Genomic DNA, 7696 nt, shown 5'->3' with positions numbered 1-7696 from the left:
AGAGAGAGAGAGAGAGAGAGAGAGAGAGAGAGAGAGAGAGAGAGAGAGAGAGAGAGAGAACGTGCAGTGCGCGAGAGAAGAACGGGGAAGAAGAAAGAAAAAGAAAAGAAGGAAAGGAAAAAAAAAAGGAAAAGAGAAAAAGAAAAAGAGAAAAGAAAAAGAAATGAGGTCTAATCTTCACCTCCGGAGTCCAAAAACGGATCCGACGAAAACAAATATAAAAACTATAAAACGACTAAAATAATTTAAACACCACATCAAACTAAAATAAATTCAATTAAAATATAATAAATTAAAATAAAAGAACTAATATTTTAATTAAATTAAAATACTCCTTCAGTGAAAATACACGTAAAAACGAGATATCACATCTATACATGGATTTTGATGATAGCAAATGAATTCAAAGAATAAAGGAGTCTCAAGCTCAAATTGTCTACACAATGGAGTCAAGCACATCAAGGAAACAAGCATAAGCAAGAAGGGAACAAATTCACATTAAAGTCCTAGAGTATTGTTGTAAATCTCTTAAAAATTCGAAATTAGGATTAAGGTTCCAAATTAATATTTTATCATAAAGTATTAAAATACATTTTCCACATGTGTATGAATATTTTGAAAATTAAATTTGAAAATTTTGAAAAATGATTGATTGTCATATTTCACATGTGCATACCTTGATTAAAGGGTTCAATTTTGAAAATATTAAAGATAATTGATTGTCATCTTTCACATATGCATGTTTTATTTGAATATTTTCAAAAATGATTGATGCTTTTTTTGACTTATGCAAAAGGTAGATGATTTTGTTTGAAAAATTTGAACAGTAAAGTGTGCTCCTTTTGTCATATGTAAAAAGTAAAAAGATTAGGTTTGAAATATTTGAAAAGTAAAGTATGCTCCTTTTGTCATATGTCAAAAGTAAAAGATTAGGTTTGAAATTTTTGAAAAATGAATGATGTTGTCTTTGACAATTAAAAAAGAAGAACATTTTATTTGAATTTTTTGAAAAAGTGAATGATGTTATCTTTGACATGTGAATCTTTTTAAATTTGAATATGAAGTCTCATATGCTTATAAATAGATCATTTTAGAGTTTCACATTTATAACACCAAAAGCATACAACATTCATTCAAAACTTTCATTCTCTCTTCTCTAAACATTGAGCTTTAATCATTGTTCATTTTGAGAGATATAGTTTGTGCTGTATTGTTCTTATTTCACTTATTGAGGAATGTTTTTTGATAACCTACCCACTAGCAGCTCTTATATCAGTAAAAGAGTGTGTATAACCCTTGTACGTGTAGAAAGTGTTCTACACAAGAAATAGTTGAATCACCATGTATAAGGTGATTGCAAGTGTCGAGGGTGTCCTACACGAATCCTTTGTAGCGGTGTTGTTCAAATGTGTGATAGGTTTCTATTTCCACCTGAAGGAGGTTGAATAGTGAATTTGGAAATCTTCAAGGGATAGCTTGAGGCGAGGACGTAGACAGTGGGGCCGAACCTCGTTAATATACTGAGTTTACTTCTCTCTTACCCTTACTCTTTATGTTTATTGCTATTTCGTATTTTGTTTATATTTTATATTGTATATTTGATTTATAATTATTATTTTTTTTAATACAACTCAATTCACCCCCTCTTGTGTTAGTCATCTGGGCAACAATTGGTATCAGAACTAAGAGCTCTATTATAAGATTAGCTATATTTTGAGTTAAGATCTTATGGCTAACATTGCAGCTTCATTTGGTGAAGGTCAATCTAGCAGTCGGCCTCCATTCTTTTGTGGAGACAATTACTCATTCTGGAAAGTTAGAATGAAAATATTCCTTCAAACTCAAGATCGAGAAATCTAGAAATGCATTGTAAATGGACCTTATATTCCAACAAAAGTGGTTGATGGAGTAAAGGTCAAAAAGGAAGAAGAAGAGTTTGATCGTGAAGACGATAGACTTTATACTTTGAATTTAACTGTTATGAATTTATTATTTAATGCTCTCAATGGAAATGAGTTTAATAGAATAATGACTTGCACTACGGCAAAATAAATTTGGGATAACTTGGAAGTTACTTATGAAGGAATTTCGCAAGTCAAGAAATCAAAATTTTATATTCTTACTCATGAATATGAAATGTTTAAGATGAATGATGATGAATCTATTTCTAGTATGCACACTCGTTTTACTAACATAATAAACAGCTTGACAGCTATTGGCAAAGTTTATTCCAAAGTGGAGATAGTAAGAAAATTTCTCAACTCTCTACCAAAACGTTGAGAATCAAAAGTGACAGCGATTCAAAAGTGACAACGATTCTTGAAGCTAGAGACCTCAAGAAGCTCGAAGTGAATGAACTGATCATCAAGTCACTTATCACCCATGAGTACACATTGAAAAGAAGAGAAGAAAAAGGAAAACCAAAGAAGAGCTTGGCACTTAAATCTATTCCTTATGAAAGTGAAAGTGATAAAGATGAGGAAAATGAATCCGGTAAGCCAGTTGACTAGAAGATATATCGAGGTATGATTGGTAACTTATTATATTTGACAACCAATAGACTAGATATTATGTTTAGTGTGTGCTTATGTGCACGCTTTCAATCATCTCCAAAAGGAACATTTAATTGCAGTTAAGCGCATTTTTATATATTTTAGTGGTACAATTAACCTAGGGTTATGGTATCCTAAGCACACATCTTTCGATCTAATCAAATACATAAATGCAGATTATGCTGGCTGTAAAATAGATCGAAAAAGCACTAGTGGAGCATGTCATTTCTTAGGTCATGCACTAGTTTCCTGGTTTAGTAAAAAATAAAATTATGTTGCACTATCTACTGCTGAGGCAGAATATGTTGTTGCAGGTAGTTGTTGTGCTCAAGTTCTCTACATAAAGCAACAACTTGAAAATTTTAAACTCATCTATAATCACATTCCAATCAAATGTGATAATACAAGTGCTATAAATCTTTCAAAAAACCCAATACAATATTCTATAACTAAGCATATTGAAATAAGATATCATTTTCTTCGAGATCATGTGCAGAAAGGCGATATAGTACTAGAGTTCACAAACACACACGATCAGTTAATAGATATTTTCACAAAACCTTTACCAGAAGATAGATTATGTATGATCAGAAAAGAAATAGGTATGATACATGCTATGAATATCTCTTAAAAAATAGACCAGAGTCAATAAAAATAAAGAGAGATTTTTTAAATACTTTTATATAAACTTGAGATTCTTAATTTCATGTTTGAGACACTTATTCTTTTCATACAATATCATATCATTCTTATCCATGGGAACTGGCAAGCAGAATGAAGAATCTAATAAAGATTTCAACTGTTTATTCTTCTTCCGAATGATTCATTCCCTTGTGTGAGACTCTTGAACAATTTGTTGAAGTAAAAAAATTTGTTCTTTAAGATTTTCAACTTCATGATTTCTGACTTGTAGCCGCTGAAAAAAAACAACAATAGAGGAGGAGTAGCGAGTCCCAAGACTCACCAAGTCGCAGATAGCATCGGAATCTGACTTATTAGTCAAATTATTATTTTCTTGCTACAACATGGCACCAATGGCAGCTGCAGAAAGGACAGGAGGTTGAGGTGCAGAATACCTCATGGATGGATTCAGAGAAATGTTAGAAGAATGAGCAATTGAGAAAATAATTGAAGGTTTAAAGCGAGAAGTTGAAGGAATGCAGATGAGTTATAGAGATGAGAAAAAAATTTAATATGGATTGGATGAACTTTAAGATTGATTTTATAGAGATAGCATAAAGAATAAGACAAGCTATCATCCAAGTCAAGGAGCAATGTGATTTTTTTTTACCGATTGTTGAAAATGACATTTTGTTTTTTACACTCGAAGCCTTTAATCTCGTTTATCAATGATATCAGACGATTTTTTCAAATCTCCAGCCATACTTGTCGAGTCACGAATGGATCCATTTTTCCAACTATCTACAGTGTCTACTAACGCACCATTTTCTTCAGTCCATTTATTTGTTGCGGATCCTTTTTAATGATGCCAAAAGGGGGAGAAGTGTTAGACTAGAACGTTAACATTGTTTGAATTGCTAAACTTGTTATATATGCTTGGAATTATATTCATACTTTTACTTAAAAAACTAATGCACATTCTCAGGGGGAGCTTAAGTATTAATACAAGCTTCAGGTTCTATCAAGTATTTGTCATCATCAAAAAGGGGGAGATTGTTGAACCCAAGGTTTCAAGTTTTGTGTAATTATATATCTGCACATGGATTTTGATGATAACAAATGAATTCAAAGAAGAAAGGAGTCTCAAGTTCAAGTTGTCTACACAATGGAGTCAAACATATCAAGGAAACAAGTATAAGCAAGAAGGGAACAAGTTCACATTAAAGTCATAGAGTAATATTGTAAATCTCTTAAAAATTTGAAATTAGGATTAAGGCTCAAAATTAATATTTTATCATAAAGCATTAAAGTACATTTTCCACATGTGCATGAATATTTTGAAATTTTTGAAAGATAATTGATTGTCATATTTCACGTGTATACCTTGATTAAAGAGTTGAACTTTGAAAATATTAAAGATAATTGATTGTCATCTTTCACATGTGCATGTTTTATTGAATATTTTCAAAAGTGATTGATGCTTTTTTTTACTTATGCAAAAAGTAGATGATTTTGTTTGAAAATTTTGAAAAGTAAAGTGTGCTCCTTTTGTCATATGCAAAAAGTAAAAAAATTAGGTTTGAAATATTTGAAAAGTAAAGTATGCTCCTTTTGTCATATGTCAAAAGTAAAAGATTAGGTTTGAAGTTTTTGAAAAATGAATGATATTGTCTTTGACAATTGAAAAAGAAGAACCTTTTATTTGAATTTTTTAAAAAAGTGAATGATGTTGTCTTTGACATGTGAATCTTTTTAAATTTGAATATGAAGTCTCATATGCCTATAAATAGATCATTTGAGAGCTTCACATTTACAACACCAAGAGCATACAACATTCATTCAAAGCTTTCATTCTCTCTTCTCTAAGCATTGAGCCTTAATCTTTGTTCCTTTTGAGAGATATAATTTGTGTTGTATTGTTCTTATTTCACCCATTGAGGAGTGTTTTCTGATAACTTACCCACTATCAGCTCTTGTATCAGTAAAAAGGTGTGTATAACCCTTGTGCGTGTAGAAAGTGTTCTACACAGGAAATAGTTGAATCACCACGTATAAGGTGATTGCAAGTGTAGAGGATGTTCTACACAGATCCTTTGTAGCGGTATTGTTCAAAGTGTAATAGGTTTCTATGTCCACCTGAATGAAGTTGAATAGTGAATTTGGGAATCCTCAAGGGGTAGCTTAAGGCGAGGACGTAGGCAGTGGGGCTGAACCTCGTTAACATACTGAGTTTGCTTCTCTCTTACCCTTACTCTTTATATTTGTTACTATTTCGTATTTTTTTATTTGATTTATAATTGTTATTTTTTTTAATACAACTCAATTCACCCATCCTATTGTGTTAATCATCTGGGCAACAATAGTATTAATATTAGATTATTAGTATAGTTATGTATTAGTATTAGTTATAAACTTATAGTGATTTAGTATAACTATATTAATTATAAGTATAACTATAGTCTATATTAGACTTTTAGTATTAGTTATAAACTTATATATTAGTATAGATATGGGTGTAACCGGTCCGGTCCAATCCGGTTTTGGACAAAACTTAGGATCGAACTGATATGCACCGGTTTTGCATTTTTCAAAACCAATTACGCATCGGTTACCCTCCTAAACCGATACTCCGGTTTCCGGTTTGATTCAGTCTAGTTTTTCCATTTTAATGTACTATATTATATATTATATAATATAATATATCACTATAAATATATTATATAGTGATATATTATAGTATATTATAATATATAGTGATATAGTATTAGTATAACTATTAATACAATAAACAAAATGACTTAAGATTTTTAAATTTAATATTATATTAAATAGTAATTTATTATATAATATAAAATTATTTTATATATAATTATATATTATATATAAAAATTATATACGATAGAAGAAGTTAAATTATATATAAATCGATTCGGTTTGATTTTAGAAAAAGAAAAATCAGAACAAAAAACCAGACCGATTTTGATCGGTTTTAAAAAAAATAAAACCGGTATCAGACCGAATCAAATTCGGGACCGAACTGATCCCACCAGTTTGGTCAGTCCGGTCTGGTTCACCGGTTTTTTTTTTTACACCCTCAAGTATAGATATATAATATATTAGACTATATAATAGTATTAATATTAGATTATTAGTATAGTTATATATTAGTATTAGTTATAAACTTATATATTAGTATAGATATATAATATATTAGACTATATAATAGTATTAGTATTAGTTATAAACTATACATTAGTATAGCTATATAATATATTAGACTATATATAATATAATTTAATATATATATATATTATGTTTAAAGCATATGATCAATTAAATTTTTATTCTTAACATTAAACTTTTATTTTATAAATTATAATAACATTATCTTATATATAATTATATTATTAACATATGATCAAACAAATTATAAATATTCATATTTAAGATTAACATTTTATGTTATAATTTATAAATCATAATATGAAATTATTTCATATTATTTCATATGATATATAATTATATATAAAAATTTCACATATAATTATATATAAAACTTATATATATATATAATATTTTGTATAAAATTAATTTTGTATAAAACATTTATATAAAATATTAAATTATATATATTTTTTATCAACCTGGGTGGTTTGGTCTTGTTCAGTCTCGGAAATTGGAAAACTAAAACCGGACTGATTCTGGCCTGTTTGGACACTACAAGAACTGGTCATGGTTTTTTGGTTTCCCTGTTTAAATTTACACCCCTAGCAGAGCCTGCTAGAGTGAGATCAAGTGGCGGGGGCTGTGTGGAAGGAGAGTCAACAGTGCTGCTCTGGCTAGGGCTTAGGAAGAAAGAAAGAAGTTAGACAGAGAAGAGAGAGAGTGAAGGCTTAGGAAGTTACGAGGAAGAGAGACTGAGAAATAGCTAGGGTTTTTTTTAATATATATAACCTGGTTACCGGGTTTTAAACTTGGAACCTGGGTTTCATAACTAGACCCAGACTGGATAGGTCCAGGTTTCGGCTCGGATTTGATCTGGGCTGGAACTAGAATCAGAATCTGATTATCTGAGTTCCGGACCAGGCCAAGAAAAAACTTGGCCCGGATGAACAGTCCCATTAAATTTTTATTTTATAAATTTTTAGGCCCCCCTTCTCTCTCCTCTTTTATGCTCTTTTTTAATTCAATGCAAGCTTGTTGAAAAAAGAGTGAGCCTCTTGTGCTCATCATATGCAGTGATTCTAATAGTAACATGAAGATTGGTGGTTGAGCAACATGTGAGCCCCTTATGTTGGTCATATAATAATATTTGATATAATTTTAGAGCTTGTAAAGGGAGTACGTAAGACTTGCACATTTTAAAATTACAAATACCGTTTCTCAAAAAGTAATGGATGGTAGATAAATGACGACAAATAAAAATCTTAAAGTTATAGTTATGATACCTTGAACAATTGTGTAGAAGTAAAGTTACATTTTTACATTGACACCAAAGGAACTACTTTCACAGCCAAAAACCA

This window comes from Carya illinoinensis, chromosome 5, assembly GCF_018687715.1.
Source record: "Carya illinoinensis cultivar Pawnee chromosome 5, C.illinoinensisPawnee_v1, whole genome shotgun sequence".
NCBI lineage: Eukaryota > Viridiplantae > Streptophyta > Magnoliopsida > Fagales > Juglandaceae > Carya > Carya illinoinensis.
Note: the sequence above shows the minus strand (reverse complement) of the source record.